Below are 19,419 nucleotides of genomic sequence, written 5' to 3' on the forward strand. Positions count from 1 at the left end.
GCATGTTTTGGTCATCCATTCTTCGATTGTCCTTTTGACAGATGCTTGCTTTTTGTTTGATTACAACTCTTTGATATTTGGGATCTATTGCTACATTACAGACACTACATAAATGCAAATTGTTTTTGATTTCAACACTTCTGTACAACACAGGTTATAATATAGAAATGAAGATTTTTAAAGGACCTCTGCCATTTGTGACTTGGAAGAAAACGTTAGCTCATTTGACTGGATGATTGGTTAGTAATACCAGTAACATGGATTCAATTCCAACACTAGTTGAGGTTACTTTGAAGGTCCTGAGTCCAATTGGGGTGGCACAGTGGCTCAGCGGTTAGCACTATTGCCTCACAGCACCAGGGACCCGGGTTCAATTCATGCCTTGGACTACTGTCTGTGTGAAGTTTACACATTCTCATTGTGCCTGTGGGGTTTCCTCCCACAATCCAAAGATGTGCAGGCTAGGTGAATTGGTCATGCTAAATTGCCTATTCGGAGGATCAGTGTGAACTTGTTGGGCCAAAGGGGTGTTTCCACACTGTAGGGAATATAATCAATGTTGATAGAAATGCCATTCAGTGACAGAGTGTTATTGACAACTGCATCATTTGTAAGCCAATCATTCCTTTTGAGTCACTTGATTACCCAAGTTCTTCATGCCAAGTGTTTCCAGAGCATATTTCAAGAAGCTTCATGGTGTTCAGAGGAGTCATCCTTTAGGATTACTCAGAAATGGGAGGTGGTGACATTAGTGGTTTTATCACTGTGCTAGTGTTCTTGAGATGCAGGTTAATGCTCTGAGGACATAGAGTCAAATCCCACAAATCAATTAAGTCTAAATTTGAAAGCTACTGATCATGAAACGAATGTCAATTAAAATAAATACTATCTAATTTATAAATGCAAGTCAAATCTGCTACACATAGCTGATCTAGGTAAAATCACCACTCTCTCATTAGTAAGTTTAACCTGAGGGTCAGCATACCTTAGGTGAGGTTGAGAAGGACCCACTTCACACCCCAAGCAATGTAGTAGACTCAACTCTTCTCTGAAAGGCCCTCCCCCAACCATTGAATTAAGGGCAATTGGGAATGTGTACCAAAAGTTGCCTTGCTGGTGATATATCACATGAAAAAATAAAGGGAAAAAGATTATAAATGTATTATTAAAAATGGACTCTCCCGTGTTTTGCATTCATCTTCTGTTTCAAAATATCCACAAGGAGAATGTTATTGAATATTGTCTCTGTAGATATTAAGTAATTAAAATTTACTTGCACGCAAGCAGAGATAAAATAAGTCATTCTACCAGTTTATTTAAAGTCACTTTGTGAAATGCCCATCAAATTCAAAATATTCAGCTTTCTGTAGCTCTCACTGGAATTTGAATTTAATGTTAGAGCACGTACTATTTCATCTGTATTTTTTATCCATGTTTTGATAAAATATTAAATGCTTTCTGAATTTCAGGAACTGAAATCACCAAGTATTCCTAGACATTGTAAGAAATGTATGTGGAGCTTCAAATGTCTGGTTTTAAATGGTGATGTACAGTTTGTATTAAAACTACCTTGTTTGGTTGTGAATAATGAGTTATCATGTACTTTACCAGCCTGATACTCTTTACTTGATTTGAAAATTGTGGTGTATTTAAATCTGTATAAATATTTAACCTGCGTATTGAAATGATTACCACTGCGTTCTTAGTGATCTACTTTAGGGCTGCTCCTCTGCTCATTGCTCCATACCTCACAGTCTGCTCTTTACTTGCTCATAGGAGCCTCTGTTTTTTTATTTTAGTGAGCATAAATGAAACACAAATTTTCTTCTTGAAGGATTTGAGCAGCACTCGTCCTTTGAGGTTTTAGCTCTTCCGCCATTACTTCTGAAAATTAATTAGCTCTCTGTTGGCCTTGACTCATACAAGCAGAGGGGAACGATCACCTCTGAAGCTTCAGAATACTCTGCTCCTCAATGTTATTTAGTTTTTAATTAAATATGTACTTCAAATTTACAGGGTAGAGGCCATTGGTGTAATTCATTTTTTGAAGTTGCATATGTGGATCAGGTCATAGAATCATAGAATCATAGTGTGGAAGCAGGCCATTCAGCCCATCAAATTCACACCACCCTCTGAAAGCATTCCACTCAGACCCACTTCCCCTACCCCTGCATTTCCTATGGCCAACCCACCAAGCCTGCACATCCCAAGACATTACGGACAATTTACATAGCCAATTCACATAACCTGCATATCTATAGACTGTGGGAGGAAACCAGAGCACCTGGAAGAAACCCACTCAGACTCTACAAACTCTATACGGACAGTGGCTCCAAGGGTGGAATCAAGGCTGGGTCCCTGGCACTGTGAGGTTGCAAGTGGTCACCACTAAACCACCATGCCACTCTGAAATAAATAGGCTGAATAAATAGATAGATAAGCAGAAGATGAGGGTCTTATAAATGTGTTATTTATAACATATATGTGGGGGGAATGGGATTTGAAACTTGGGGATATCACTCATTACATGCTCGCATGGGAAATAAATTAAAATGTGAAAATCAGTGAGGTTATTTTGTAAATTACAGTTTTAATTTGTTTTCTTTGTTGAACACAATCCTAAGTTATAACTGCTGCAACTCCAAGCTTAAGGCATACAGTTGTGACCATTCTCAGAACTTGCCATTTGGTCTGCTTGATATTTGGTGAAGTGCATAAGTTCAACATGACTGAGAAGTCTTTTAAAATCTATCTGTCCTGATCTGATGGGATTCCCAAGACTTAATGGAATGAGTAAAAAAAAGTGATGGATATATTAATGAAGGGTGAATTGGGAGCCTATCATTTGTAGTAATGTTAGAATCTAGTAATCAGCAATGTATGCATGTTCTGGAGTGTGGTTAACCAAAATAAAGTTCTTACAAATAAGTGTGGACTTGGACTCTGTTCAGAAACAAATACCTTCTAGTGTATAACAAGTGGGGAATGTGTAGGATATACATTGGAAACAAATGTTTTTTTTTGTAACAGTCTCAGTACACATCCTATGTCTAATTCAGCATCCAGAAGCTGAGTTTTCACATGTTACCTCACAAGTTATTTTTAACTTCCACATCTATCAATTGTGAAGCAGGTTTCCAAACGCTGAGAAATCTGGATGCCCCTTTTCCCTTTATCCATCACACAAATCGACTGAAGACCACCCTGATGGCTATTTCAGCGATGAAATTTCACTGCTGTTCTCTGGCGCTTGCCTGCTGGTTTGATGCTCAGAGGGAGTGTAATGATTTCCCTGTGTACAGTTGTTCAAGAAGTTTAACAGAGACAGGCAGAAATTTATTTCACTCCTCATATCGAGTCTGAAACAACAAAAGAAAGGTAGGGCTGTCTTACGACTCATTTCAATGTCATTCATTTCACAGGGAAACCTGTTAGAGGGTATTAGGTATTAGAACATTATCTGTAAATCTCTCTATGTGGCCTGCTTGTTGACAGTTATTTCTCATACATGCTGATCTTTCATTTGTTTGGAAGGACTGTAGTTTGATGGTTGAGTGAAATAAATTCAGACACAAAGTTCTAAAATTAACAACATTGCATGTATTTATTTTGATCTTCAGTGCAAAAGATTAGATTGTCATGATGTATGGTAGGATTTTTATCTTCCTCTTAAAACTTCTTAGTGAATTCTTAGTTGTGGGGAAACAGGGATTGAAGAAAACAAATGTACAGCTGCCTAAAATGTGGATCCTTTCAAAGGATGCATGGCAATCTGCCTGCAATTAAATTTAAAAATCTGCCTTGTGTTTAACTTCAGTCTAACTTGGAAATTAATCTGTTCCATTAAAGGCAGGTTTGCGTGATGAATGAGCTGGCATTTCCAGTATATTGGCTTGACACCATGTCTACTGAGATGTAAGGTCAGGATACAGGAAAACAGGGAACAAAAATCAAAAACAGCAATAATATTTGAGCCACTGTGATGAATATTTGCATTGTAGTTTTGAATTTTGTGGAAATTGTAAAGTTGACAGTGTCACCACCAAACATTAAGAGCTAGATAGACTAGTTGAGCACCTTTTTCAAAAATGGCAGGCTGGCCCTGAAGCCAGGATGCCCATTCCCTGGAGTTGCATTTTCTGGAGGTCATTCTAAGGACATCAGCTGGTTCAGAGGATTAAGGGTGCACCTACATTCTTCACTCCCAGCCGGGCTGGCAGCAATATGGACGTAGGCAATTCCTTCCCCCTCTTGACCCCAACCTTCGATAATGGAGCCAGACAAACTTTTAAGGGGTATTGCTTCACAGCATTTCAGAGATGTCATGAACTCACAGCCTGTCTCAGGGAAAGTTTTGAAAGATCAATTCAGAAGATCTTAACCATGACTCCCTCATGCCATTGGCTGTGTCTTCACTCTGTTGCTGCTGCAGCTATTGACCAGCTTATTCCCCTCTCGGCCATATCCCAATGATGCCCTTGACCTCAATAACTCTTGCTCCCAATTGAACTTACCACTGGTTGCCGCCCATCCCAGGTCAGGGGTTTAGGCTATATCTCATTGTGCTAGTTGACTGTTCCATGTGTTATCTTTCAGCATTACATGCATTGTATAAATATTGTTTTTGCTTATTTCTATCAACATTATTTTAAATGGCAACATGAAGACTCTGCAGCAATGTATTTTTCATGGGATGTAGGTACCACTGGCATTGTAGTTTTGAATTTTGTGGAAATTGGAAAGTTGACAGTGTCACCACCAAACATTAAGAGCTAGATAGACTAGTTGAGCACCTTTTTCAAAAATGGCAGGCTGACCCTGAAGCCAGGATGCCCATTCCCTGGAGTTGTATTTTCTGGAGGTCATTCTGTGGATCTGGACTCACACATGGGCCAGAGAAGAGCAGCAGATTTCCTTCCCTAAAGAGAATTAGTGAACTAGATGTTTTTTTAAAATGACAATGGTCACTATTAGGTGAATATTTAATAAAAGCAGATCTTGTTTTATTCAGATTTTGCCTTTGATCATGGTAGGATTTGTCCCATTAACCATAGATTAACAGTTTTGTTACATTGCCACAACACCATCTTCCCATATAGTTGGGTAACTTTAAAAAGATGAAGTCAGGTTTTGTGCAGCTAGTACCACAGCTTCTTTAAATACAAACTTACTTTTGTGGCATTTCTGTGTAGGTGGTAATGCACTGTTGTGGTAGATTGGAAGAATGGCCACATATAAACCAACAGGTATCGGTGATGGTTCACTCCTTAACTGCTCAGATGCAGGAAGCAATGCTGTTTAAGTAGCATGGTGGCGTTGTGAACTCTCTGTGATGAGACTTAATAATTTTGAAATAGAAATTGTAGGGCTGGTTCTTTTTTGTGTCTCATATCCCATACCACAATCTGCATTCCACTAATTGGGCTAAGATTGGTGCTACCAGGTATGGTTGTGAATGATCACAGTGTTGTCAGTGCCCTGTTATCCGTTTATATCCAATGACTTAGTCATAATCCTGTAAACAGGAAAAGGGAAAAGATTCAATTTGTTTTATTTCCTTGCACTACTATATAGTCTGGAATGAAGATAGCTATGATACCATTGCATGTGAGAAAAAGTGTTGATTTTTACTAATGTGTAGAAACTCTTAAAATATACTACTTTAATGAACTACAAATTCAAGAATTCAGTTTTATTATAAACGAGCTTTATATATAATTACATACATTACATATATATAAAAAAAAATAATTTATTGTCTAAATTATATACTTGGCTGCCACAGCTAATATCAAAACTTTTAAAATAAAAACAGCTTTGTTGTTTGGCTATGAGGCTCCACTACTAAATCTTTTTGATCTGTAACATAAGTGCCTCATTCCATATTTATGTAAATCTCAATTTCCAAAGAGTATATTGAGAATTTTAATTGAACTTCTTAAGTGTAGGTCTTGGATATTCTGCAAAGGCCATTGAAATGTGTTGCATGCTCTTTATTTTTTCCATCTTTGGATTCCCCATGTCCATTGAAGAGACTGGGTAGTAGACTAATTCTCAGGTTCTGCCAATGATATTAGATTAAACTACATGTAAATTTGGTTAAACCGCACACATATATTAATATAGATGATGTTAATCTTCATTATTGTCAAGAAGATGTAGATGCACTGGAGAAAGTGCAGAAAGAATTTTCAAAGACAGTACCAGATCTAAGAAGATACAATGGCCTTGACAGTTAGAACTGCTCAGAAATGAAAACACTGAAAGATTGTTTAACTTGTGAAGGAATTCAATAGAGAATATTCTGCTTTCTCCTTTTGAGGATTATCCAAATCTAGAAGTCATGAATATGAGTCATTAACAAATCAATAAAGAATTTGAGAGAGAATGTGATGCATGATCCGAATGTATTTAAGGAGGAGCTAGAACAGTGCATGCAGGAGAGTTGCATCTACGTTAAGCATGCAGGATTTTTAAATTCATGTGTAGATGGTTTTGAGTCTGGAATATATTGTTTACAATTAGTAAGGGAAGGAATGAAATTTGCAAAAATGAGATGGGTGTAGGAAACTGAAAAGGTTATCATTTAGTGTAGATTGAGTGCCAGCATCAGCAAAGAAACATATGGAATAAGGTTGGAAAAGATCAGTTTTAAAGAAGCAAGTGTATTTTGATTTTGTTTGAAGAATGATATGTTTTTTAAGGCATCTGAAACCAGCTGTTTGAACCATTAAATTGACACAGATACTTTTTGTAACTAATTACCTGATTCATTTCTTTAAAGTACGTGGAATGAAATGCCAGAGGAAGTGGTCGGTGAATGGTCCACACCAGGAGACGACAGTCATCTGCATTGGTGACAATAGAGGGTTGCAGTACAATTTTCTTTCAGATTGTAGGCATGGCACTGAGTTACTGACTTGATTTTCTTTTTATATTTTAGGAAAGCTTATGTATAGGCAGAAGCGGCATGTAAAGGTCTCTGATTCTGCATTGTCAGTCGAACAAAATGGTGGTTATAATGCACAAGGGGCACTGGAAAGAGCTTAATATGAAAGAAAGGTAAATCTGAAAGCTATGATTTGGCTCTGGCTGCACACTCCTGATAAGCCATTACTCACATCAGTATTCAGATTGAATAAGGTTAGAGTGAGATTTATTCAAGGGGTCTCCTGCATTAAATTCCTATTTATTTTTGTCTATCTGTTGGTGACCACTTGGGTAAACATGTTATCCACATGGTTCTCAGCCTCCAGGGTGTGCTGCAGTGACTCCAGCTGCTGTTCAAGTTCCACATGTGGAGCTCAAGCTGCTGCAGCCAGCATCACTTCATGTACAATACACTTCATGTATTGTGTTCTGGAACTGCCATATATCACAGGGTCTGCACTGTTAAGGTTGGATGAATCCAGCCATTTTGAAACCAATCAATCAGGTATTCATGTAAGCAGTAATTAAGTTATTATTGATAATAACCGGTAACAATATCTTTCTGAAGCTTTTTGAATACAAATTTCGCCATGACTACCAAAAAGTATTATTAATTATGTAGCAATGCTAGGTGAGATTCAGCAATTACTTACTTTCTATTACATTTTTTTAAACAATTTTTTTCAAACTCCTAGCTGTTTAGCACCAGTCCTAGAGCTATGAGACTCCCAGTGTTGGCACTATAAAAAGTTTATCAAACCAGATATTCTCCAGCAATTCTCAGAGCTCTTTCTTCTCCTCCTTACCAGGTAACAGTCAGCCCAGAATCTTGCTCTGTATTTATACCTCCCCCCCCCCTCAATTCTGTGTATTCCCTCACAGGTTCACACTTGCTCAGCCTCTCCCAGATAACGTTCAGCCCAGAGTCTTCCTCTGTACTTAGTTCCTCTCTATCTCAAACATGTTTCCTTGCAGTTCCACTCTCCTACTACTCTCTTATCTGTAATTCTTGGGGAAGAGAGGGAAATGAATGATTAGTGTTTGGAAGGCACTGCCTAAGAGTGTGGTGGAAGCAGGTTCAGTTGAAGCATTTAGAATGAAATCAGACTTTTACCTGTAAAGGAACAGTGTGCAGGAGTCAGATTTACAGCATCTGCAGTTCTTTGTTTTCTTTTCATTTCGTGTGCAGGGTCACATGGAGAAAACAGGAGAGCGGCTGTAAGTAGATCATTCATTCAGGAGGCCTTCACAGACACAAAAGGCTGAATGAACTCATTCTGCACTGTCACATTTCTACGATTTGTTAGATCTTTGATGACATTCTCAGGAAAAAGGATTGATAGATAGAGAAATCCATTCATAAGTAATCATACAAAAGTAGCTGGCTTTTGAGTGGAAGTTTGAAAATGCACTGCTTAAAGTGCTGAAGCCAGCTACTTGTTTTTGTATTTGCAGAACATTCAAATAAAAGAAAGTGTCACTTGTCATGTCATTTAACTGGCCATCAGATGAATTATTTACTGTTAGCATAAACTACCCAAATAGTTACACAGTAATAAATTCCTCCTACAGTTCACATCAATAACTTTAGCTTAGTTAATGGTGGGAGTCGTATGGCTAGGATTGCCAATCACAAGTGAAGTAGTAACATCAGTCGGCTCATTACACTTACACATTTCGAAGATTCACTTAATATACCAGCCTTAACATTGTTGGGCATGTTTAATGTGGATCTGATGAACGGTTCTTGTAGTTTGACAACTTATGTGAACTTCTATGCCAAATCTCTTGATAAGGCGCCTGTTTAGTGCATGTCCTGCAGAAGCTTCCTGATTCACAGTATCAACTGCAGATCTTTAGATGCTGGCATTTGTTGTTTTATTTACTTCTCTACAACAGCTGAGAATTCACTGTTACTTCTTCCACAAAACCCAGGCAATTGTTGCTCACTGATTAAAAGGAGCAAGTCGGTGATCTTTATAGAGGACCTTGAGGAAATAATATGCTTCTGTGGATTGCATAAAGCATCAAAGCCATTGTTCTTTAGATGGAGATTTTGTCTTTACTCAGAGAAACCAACTTGAAATGAAATTAATTATGCTTACTTGAAGGCATTCACAATTTTCCTGTCACTATTGTAAGGTGAAGTGTCAAGAGAATCCCTGTAGACTCTTTCTGAATAGACAAAATGGTCCCTTTTAAGCTAAGTGTTCTTTTGTAGATGAGGGAATTACATTTTTCAGTAAGTATCCTAGTACCATCCCTGCTATAAGTAAAATTCTGGTTGGTTGTGGGGCTGGAAGAGTAGAGTAGAGTAGCTTTTATTTGTCATTTCTACCATATATAACTGATATAGTAAAAACGCATCAGTGTTCCTCCAGTATTGAGAGTGCTACATGGACAGCACAACTACACAATCATGCATGGCATAAAGTGCAAAACAAGTGCAAAACAGCAAGTTATAGGATAACAGAAGAATGATGGATAATAGACATTTCAGACCGGAAAGAGTCTGATTATATTGTGGTAAAAAGCCTGATGGCTTGGGGAAAGAAACTGTTGCACAGTCTGGCCATGAGAGACCAGGAAGAGCAGGAGCGGGCACAGATGTTATTGGCTGTGATTGAGAAGTCATGGAGTACGTGACCAGTGAAAGGTTGGATTATAAGATTGAATCATTATGAGACTTGGGCAAAACAGTCAATAAGCTGCGAGATGTTTCTCCAGAATGTTTGCTTTGAGAGCGCAGTTATCAACAAACAAGCTCTGTACAATCTTTGTGTGTGAGCCTTTACCCTTTCCAAATTGAAGAGGTAAATGGCTATCTTGACCTGAATGTTTCCTCTCATATGGATATCTTTGGGTGTATGTATGGCTGAATAGTGGATGTTAAGCTAAAGCTACTATACGCTTTCCTTATGGTCATTGGTGATAGCTATTCTGCATTACATTGGCCATGGAGCCATCATGAAGTGTGAGAATGAACCTGATCACCTTTTCAGGGCAGCTGCATTTGTGCACCTCCTTCTTCAGACCTTCCCTGTGTCAAAGACCTTGGTCAGGTCAATGAAAATGATATAGAGAGTGTCTTTTGTTCATGAAGCTTTCCTTAAATTTGATGCATAATAAAGATCATGTTGACCACTCCATGTCCAGTGCGATAATCATACTGTGATTTTCGGTATACTGAACCTGTCAGATGACTGACAATCCTATGGAGGATAATCCTTGCAAGAGTTTTACTTACTGTGGAGAGGTGAAATACACTAATGATCGTCATGCCTGGAGTCGCTTCAATTCTACTTGTGGAAGGATCTTTGTAATCTTGGGACACAATGCCCTGGGTTCCAGGTCAAACTGAAAAGATTTGTCTGCTTCCAAATCGCATTATCTTCTTCATACACTAATACTTCAGCAGGGATGCGATCAGCTCTTTGGAGATTTCTCCAGAGTCAGCTACTTCATGGCCTTGATATTGTGAGATTGAAATAGATGGAGAGCCAACCCATGCAGAACACAATGCTGTGGAAATGATTCTTTAGCATCATTGCACATGATAGGTTCTAGCTTCAGTAAAATATTAAGATATTGAGACAGAATATTATGCCTATTTGGAGGTGACTGCTATCTTCTGGACGACAGTCATCATACTTAGGTTGTCTACTACCCTGGAAAATCCATCATTGCCCCAGGATTTGCCCTCCTGTCCCTTGTCTATGGTATAGGTCTCTCAGGTGATGTTTCTCTGGGATCTCTGTCCCTTTCCCTTTGGTCCTCCCTGATCAAGGTTAGTGTCTGAGTGTGCACTTTGCAGTCCAGGACAAGCTCACTGCATAAACAAGGAAACACAATCGTGAGGGTGCAGCACTGACTTGCACTGCTCTTCATCTGGTTATGTCAGGTTGGAATTGGGCTTTGGGAGAGTCTGACTCTGTGCTGGTGTGGTCCAGGGCAAAGTATCATTCTTTTGGTTGGGTATACCTGTGGTGACAGTGGCTCTCAGGCTTGACCTGGGCCAGGTTTGGTATCCTTCCATCAGGTTTGGCAGTGCCACTCTGTGCCCTGGCTCCTGGGAGGGGGTGTGGAGGTGATCAGATTCAGCATAGGCATTAGGCAGGTCTGAAGAGGAAGAGGTGAGTTTGGGCAGCCCTGACTCTGCGTCATAGTCGCTTAGAAATTAATGTCAAGGACATGATGGCACTGACAAGCTGTTGATCTCTAAGAAGCATTCAGCACATCTCAGGCTGCACATCCTTGAGGCCTCTGTCATACATTAATGCAGATGTTTAGAGCTGAAGTGTATTTACATTGTTTGCAGTTCAAGAGCTTACATAGAACATAGAACATAGAACATAGAAGAATACAGCGCAGTACAGGCCGTTGGGCCCTCGATGTTGCGCCGATCCAAGCCCACCTAAACTACACTAACCCACTATCCTCCATATACCTATCCAATGCCCTCTTAAATGCCCATAAAGAGGGAGAGTCCACCACTGTTACTGGCAGGGCATTCCATGAACTAACGACTCGCTGAGTGAAGAACCTACCCCTAACATCAGTCCTATATCTACCCCCCCTTAATTTAAAGCTATGCCCCCTTACCTTTGGTGAGGCAGGCGACCAAAACTGCACACAATATTCCAGATGTGGCCGTACCAGAGTCTTATACAACTGCATCATGACCTCAGGACTCCGGAACTCAATTCCTCTACCAATAAAAGCCAGTACGCCATATGCCTTCCTCACCGCACTATTTACCTGGGTGGCAACTTTCAGAGATCTGTGTACATGGACACCAAGATCCCTCTGCTCATCCACACTACCAAGTATCCGACCATTAGCCCAGTACCCCATCTTTTTGTTATTCTTCCCAAAGCTTGTTAGAGAGGATTGTATTTGTCACAGTGAGAAGAATTGGAGCTTGTTCTTCCAATGTGGTAGTATCCTTATAACACTGAAATCACCAAAGATGATGAGCCTGTTCTAGTGTAGTACTCCCCTGATGCTGAGATCATTGTGGAATGCTTCTTTGATCTTTCTTTATCTCACTGTCTTATTGTTGGTACACTTGGGCTGGTGAGTGTACAGAAATCAGGAAGGAGGTAGAGTGCTTGCTGTCATAGTGCAATGATAACAACCTCTCTCTTAATGTCAGCAAAGTGAAAGAACTAATCATTGACTTCAGAAAGAAAGGAGGAGGACACACCCCCATTTCCGTCAATGGAGCTGAGGTGAAGAGGGTTGAGAGCTTCACATTCCTAGGAGTGACAATAACCGACAATTTGTCCTGGACTTCAATGTAGATGTAACAGTCAAGAAGGCACAGCAATGCCTCTTTTTCTTCAGGCGGCTTAAAAATTCAGGATGCCCATAAGGACTCTCACCAATCTATACAGATGCACCATACCAACATTCGGATACATAATGGCCTGGTATGATATGTGCTCCACACAGAACCATATGACACTACAGAAAGTTGTGTGCACACCCAGACCATCACAGAACTCAACCGTGGAAATGCTGCCAACGTCATTGAAGACCCCTCCCACCTGGGAATGTTCCCTTCCAACCTCTTCTGTCACAGTGATGATACAGAAGCTTGAACACATGCACCAACATGTTCAAGAACAGCTTCTTCACTGCTGTTATGAGACTGCTGAATGAACTCTCTAACTTCAAATAATGTTGATTTTGCTAATGTTGACCTTGTTTTGCGCACCTTCTGTGCAGTTCTAACTTTATGTGCCTCAGTCTGTCTAAGCACCCTATGATCTGTCTGTTCTGCTCACAAAAGCTTTTCACTGTACTAAGGTACATGTGACTAATCTAAAACAAACCAAACTGAAATCAAACCAAACTGGTCTATACGTGCATCTAGCCATGCTGATGCAAGTACCATGAGTTTGTAATTGCTTCCCTTTAGAAGTGAGTTAAGTTTACATACCAATTCAGATTAATGGCAAAGTTGAGGATTAGATGTTGAGGTTCTTAGACTTGCAAGTGTCATAGAATGTATAGTTTGTACTTAATTCCTCAAGATGAAACTCCTTTGTAAAACTTGTTTTTATTACGAGTGGCTATGTAAATATTGTCCTTGCTTTGAGTTCTGTTATACACTAAAGTCTTGTATTGTCATGAATAAGTGTTATGATGTTTCTTGAGCAGTGCCATGGGGCAGTTTGGTCAAACAGGGATTGCCACATGATGCCACACAGCTGAGATTATTTGCTGGGAGGAGATGTTATTTGAGAAGTTGAATAAATGGAATTTTACTGGATGAAAGGCATCTCCTGACTCTTCAACCATCCTATTGCCAAGATTTTGATCCCTATTTGTGAAAGATATATTCATAAGCAGCAAACTTGAAAAGAAACTAAATCCCACAAAGAGGATTTGTGAATGTGAGTGCAATATTTTATATTGAACCATGTATCATTGGAGAATTTAAAGGCTTATTTAAGTTGTCAATGTGTAAAATACAATCCAATCTGTCTAAATTAATCCAAAACAATAAAACATATGAAAGGTGAAATTTGTGAATCAAGCACTGAACCTGATTAAGTGTAGATTCAGGTGTGTATATTTTCAAATACAAATCACAATTATGGCAGAATTGGAAAGGATAGTGGTGTTGAATCATTTTGCCCCTCCCCAGGGGAGCCATTCTCCTGTCAGAAATTGGAAACTCCCTGATTTTGGGAGGGCTAGGATGTGGTAGGCATCGGAAGTTGATGCTAAATCACTGCTCTGCCTAGACAGAGAGATATGGGCAGTGCATTCTACTATTTGATACATGGCTGGTTACCTGAGTGCACAAAGGGCAAGAATGTGAATGTAATTTGAGGTAACCACTTCACTTCCTTGACAGATACATTATCCAGAGATTGCAATCAATGAGTTGAAAATTAGGCATATTTGCACAATAGGTGGGCAGCCCATTCTGTCAGATTACTCTCCAGGTGGCCAAGGTAAAACCTGTCTCCCAATTAAGTTGGAATTCCTGGTGGTTATGTAGTCCTTTAACTGCATGCGAAATGTGAAAAATGAACATTACTGCAGCATGTAATGAATGAATGATTTCTGCTAATGGTCATTAATGAATTCAGGAATGATGAATTTAACAAGACCACAAAGGTGTATGAGCTGAAGTAGGCCATTCAGCCCTCAAGTCTGCTCGGACATGCAGTGAGGTCATGTTAAAGTTCACTTGAGAATGTAACTTCTAAAAAAGGTTTTGCGATTTACATATGAAAAAAGTGAAACTAACATGGTCATTCCAACAGATGAGAGACTTAAACAATCAAGGTATTTTTCAATGTATAATTTCAGTTACATCACACTTTTGCTATAAATTCTGTGTCTTACAATCGTGTCCTCCACAACCATCTGAAGAAGGAGCAGCACTCCGAAAGCTACTGCTTCCAATTAAACCTGTTGGAACATGACCTGGTGTTGTGTGATTTTTAACTTTGTACACCCCAGACCAATACTGGCATCTCCAAATCATGTCTGGTCTGATCATTCTTAACTCCACTTTAATGTCTTGTCCTCAAAACTCTTAAGTTTCTTACTGATTAAGAGTCTGTCTAACTTAGTCTCGAGTTGGGAGGTCATGTTGTGACTGCACAGGACATTGGTTACGCCACTGTTGGAATATTGCGTGCAATTTTGGTCTCCTTCCTTTTGGAAAGATGTTGTGAAACTTGAAAGGGTTCAGAAAAGATTTACAAGGATGTTGCCTGGGTTGGAGGATTTGAGCTATAGGGAGAGGCTGAACAGGCTGAGGCTGTTTTCTGTCGGCATGGATGGACTGAAGGGTCTATTTCCATGCTGTACATCTCTATGACTCTATGATTCTTTATTTAATGGCATAGCTTTGACAGCCAACTCTACTAAAAAGGTCCACGGATTCACTGTGTTCTGCTGTGAATGTGTGACCCCTCATTCTGAGATTGTGCTCTCTGGTCCTAGAATCTCACAAAAGGGAAACAAGCTTTCTACATTTAATAAGATCTCCTCTTATTCTACTATACTCCAATGAATACAGGCCCAATCTACTGAACCACACATAATAAGACAGCCCGTCTATAACTTTTTCAGCCAAGTGAACCTTCTGTAGACTGCCTCCAAAACCAGTATTATTTTACTTCAATAATAGGATCAAAACTGCTTCCAGTATTCCAGCAGTGTGACTATATCCTGTTTCATTTTAGCAGAATTTCCCTATTCTTCTACACCATTGCCTTTCAAATAAGGCCAGCAATCCATTTGCCTTCCCGATTATCTACTGAAATTGGATGCAGGTTTTCCTGATTCAGGCACAAGGACTCCCAAATCCGTCTGTGCTGCAGCTCTCTTTCAACATTTAAATAATATCCAATGCCTCCATTCTTCCTGCTAAACTGCATACCCTCATATTTTCCCACATTACATTCCAGAGGGATTTGGGAGCCCTTGTGCCTGAATTACTTTTGCATGTTCCCGTAACCTATTTATATCCCTTATATTCTTACTGTTTGCCTTTCTGCCTATTTGTGAGCAGTCACAAACTTGGCTACAGTACCTTCACTCCCCTCATCCAACCGATTACCATATATTGTAAATAATTGAGCTCCCGGCACTGATCCCTGTGACTTACTATTCCAAGTTGCCATCCTGAAAATGCACCCTCTTTCTGAACATTTTGTCTTCTGTTAGGTAGTCTATCCTTTATCCATGCTAAAGAGAATCCTCACCCACCTCCCAAACTATGGGCTGTAATATTATTAAGTTGCCAGATGTGTGATACCTTATCAACGCATTTTGAAAATCTTAAAATATACCAACGACTGGTTCCTCTTTATCTATGCTACTTGCTATCACCTCAAAGAATTGTTATATATTTGTTAGCCATGAGCTTCACTCAATGAAGACATTTCTAAATGCTCTGTTATTTCATCCTTGATAATGAACAATAACATTTTCCCAATGACAGATATTAAGCTAACTGCCTGATAGTTATGCATGTTGTGTCTCCTCCCTTTTTTGAATAGGGGTGTTACATTGGCAGTTTTTCAATCTCCTGGGACTTTTCCAGAATCTAAGGATTCTTAAAAGACTACTACTAGTGCATTTATAGGAACTTCCTTTAAAACTCTGGGATGCAACTCATCAGGTCCAAGTGACTTATTGGTTGATTTTGAGCCTCATTAATTTCCCACTTTTCTCGAGTGATATTTAATGTATTTATTTCTGTCTCCTTTGGGCCCTTTGAAAATGTTGATACAAATAGTACAGATGCAAAGTAAGCATATAGACAGAAGGGATGGAGGCTTAAGATAATAGATTTAGAGAAGAAAAGAAAGAAGGAGCTCAAGTGGAGCATAAATACTGTTTTGGGATGAATGGCTATTTCTGTGCTGGATATTCTTTGCACTGTGTGTTTCTGTGTAAAATGATTTCCTATTTCTTAATTCTCCCCATATATTTCTACTATCTACTTACATCTCCTCTTAAATGTAAAGTGGCTTCATCACTAATCACCAAGTCTACCCTTCTCCCTTTAACATTTTCCGTACCTTTCTTGTTGACTCAGTATATTTAGTTTCCAGCCTGACCATGTAGCCTGTCTCAGTGGTGGTGTTGTGCCAAGCCCTAAATGTTGAGCTTGAGCCTGCAATGACGTACGTTTATCTCCAACAGACCATGCATATAAAAACGCTTAGTTTGGCTGCAGACACTAAAATAGCTTTCCATTCTAATATTTTACTCAGGAAAGAAGGGAGAAACACAGGAAAAAGAAACACTTTATGACAAAGCAATACCACATCTGAGGCCATAACTCTTTATGAAATTGGGAATGGGTTTCATTGCTTTAAGTGAATTTCTATTTAATGGAAGGATATTATAATTGGACTGAGGCCAGGGAGTTGATTAAAGCACCAGGTGATAGCCAAATGTTCTCTTTAACTTGAGCCCTTTAAATCCTGAGAGTATTTAGTCATGAAGAATAGCTATTAGTCATCAACATGGGCTAAATCATTTTTGTAATCAATGTGGCCAAATGCTTGTATCTCTTTTGCTGAGTGTTATCCTCCCTGGATTTCTGGTTGTAACACCCATGAAGGACAATGTTTTAGGAGGTGATTAATGCTGCTCTATTGCAGGTCTTTATAGATGCCAATGTGCTATTACAATGCAACAGATATTATGATTCCACTTTTATTAAAGTAGCTTGTGCTCATCCAGAAAGATTACAAACAAAATCAATCCTTTTTACTGAAATCAAGCCAGTCCTTTCCCAGATGCAATTGCAATGCTTGGGGGTGTGCGAAATGATCTGCAGACTGTAGACCCAAACAGGCCTGGGAATTTTGCCTCGTTAACTAACTTGCATTAAATTCTCATTTTGATATGGAAATCTATTGGATTGCTTTCTAGTTTTCGTATTTGAGAATGTTCATTGCAGTCAGGCAGATATTGCTGGGTCAGGTTGGATGCAGAGTAATCACATTCAAGTCCACCCCAACAATGTAGCTCAGTTTGAAGCTGAGAGCAGTCACCCCTATTGAACTCCTGAGGCATTTCTATTTTCGCACCAGTGATCCATGAAATCCACATTCCTTTGAAACTAACTTGTGAATTTTAACACCAGGGCAAAACACTTCAGGCTTTCAATTCAAGGAGTTGCTCACGTTTCTGCACAGACTCTCAGAGCCAGTAGCAGAGAAAAAAATCAAGCTGTCTGGACAAGATTCAAAGTTTAGTTGCAGATGTAAAAGCCATATGCCAATCCACTCATTACTGAGTCCTAGGTCATCAGAAAATTCACAGAATGATAGAATGCAAATACTGCAAGTCAATACAGTATAGACATTCAAACTAAACTGTAACTAGTTAGTTGCTTGTCTTAGTACACATTGTGAGTACAGGATATTACCCATATCCAAAATCTTCCATTTCCTCTCTTTAGCTCTAGCTCAATATTTTTTCTCTTTGTAACTACAGACCATGGAATATTCGCTTGTTCTCTTCCTCTTTACACTCTCTCTTTTCTTCCTCATGATCTAGTTTTATTGTGTTTTATTGTGTTTTGTTGTCATTTTTGCTTTCAACTGATCATTATCTCAATCGCTCCTGCTTTCCACTTTCTGTCTCGTGATCTTCTGTTTCGTGATCTTCCCACTATCTGTTTCCACACTTCTGAAACATCAGTCCTCCTTCTTTGGGCCAGTCAGCCCTTGGACCCTCTCCTTTCCATTACTCCATGATTATTCACATCACCTTTATCCTTCCATTCACTCTTTACTTTTTTCAAAGTTAGGTGCCCAGAGGCCAGAAACTCTCTTGACCTCGTAATGAATTTCCTTTCTCCCTTCTGCATTCCTTTTGTCTTACAGATAGATTCTTTGATTTTGTTCTGACTAAATTGGGAAGAAGGCATCAATATCAAACTCCACAATTCCATAGGCTACCACAAATGTGTAAATAACAAATTAAACCATCAAGACAACAAATTTGCCAGACTGACTGCTATTCTGGACAAACGTAATTCGGACCAGACTTCATCATTGACAGGAGAATATCTATTTATTGTAAACAAATGTATTCTTTAGCAAATGGAAAAAAAAATAAATTACTACTTTGTGACCTAAACTATATCCCTTGAAACACAACACACACAAACTTTAGAAATAAGACAGATTAAAAACAGATGTTTTGACATATTATTTGTGGAAAAATATAGACAGGGAAAAAGAAAACTCTGTAGATCAGAAGTCAAGATAGAGTCATAGAGATATAGAAATATACAGCAGAGAAACAGACCCTCTGGTCCAACTTGTCTGTGCTGACCAGATATCCTAAATAAATTTTGTCCCATTTGCCAGCATTTGGCCCATACCCCTCTAAACCATTTCTATTCATATTCCCATCCAGATGCCTCTTAAATGTTGTAATTCTACCAACCTCTTTTACTTTTTCTGGCACCTCATTCCATACACGCACCACTCTCTGTGTGAAAAGCTTGCCCCTTAGGTCCCTTTTAAATCTTTCCCCTCTCACCTTAAACCTATGCCCTCTAGTTCTGGTCTCTCCCACCTCAGGGAAAAGAATCTTGTCTATTTGCCCTATTCATGGCCTCTCATCATTTAATGCACTTCTATGAGGTCATCCTTCAGCTTCCAACGCTCCAGGGAAAATAACCCTAGCCTATTCTCTCGATCGCTCAAACTCTCCAAGCCTGGCAACATCTTTGTATATCTTTTCTGAACCCTTTAAAGTTTTACAACATTCTTCTATAGCAGGGAGACCAGAATTGCATGCAGTATTCCAAAAGTGGCCTAACCAATGTCCTATATAGGCACAACATGATCTCCCAGCTCTTATAATCATGAGATCATGAGGATGCAGTTATTTCTCAGTTCTTGTGATATTAACAGCATGAAATTACCTGCAAAACCACAGTCAATATTTGATTCCATAACTAATTGGATGGCTCTGGGTCTTCTC

The 19,419-nt window shown here is 39.2% G+C and overlaps 1 protein-coding gene and 1 long non-coding RNA gene across 3 annotated transcripts in view; both read left to right on the forward strand.

The window, feature by feature from the left end:
• The window catches only part of LOC122550548 (glypican-6-like), a 1,024,831-nt gene that overhangs the window by 93,275 nt on the left and 912,137 nt on the right, over nt 1-19,419 (forward strand). The window lies entirely within an intron of this gene.
• LOC122550549 overlaps nt 3,314-19,419 on the forward strand; it is a 30,923-nt gene continuing 14,817 nt past the window's right edge. The window contains exons 1-2 of the long non-coding RNA XR_006311883.1: nt 3,314-3,378; nt 6,944-7,062. This is a non-coding gene — a long non-coding RNA (uncharacterized LOC122550549). The remainder of the gene's footprint in view (nt 3,379-6,943; nt 7,063-19,419) is intronic.

Source organism: Chiloscyllium plagiosum, chromosome 6, assembly GCF_004010195.1.
Source record: "Chiloscyllium plagiosum isolate BGI_BamShark_2017 chromosome 6, ASM401019v2, whole genome shotgun sequence".
In the NCBI taxonomy this organism is placed as follows: Eukaryota; Metazoa; Chordata; class Chondrichthyes; order Orectolobiformes; family Hemiscylliidae; genus Chiloscyllium; species Chiloscyllium plagiosum.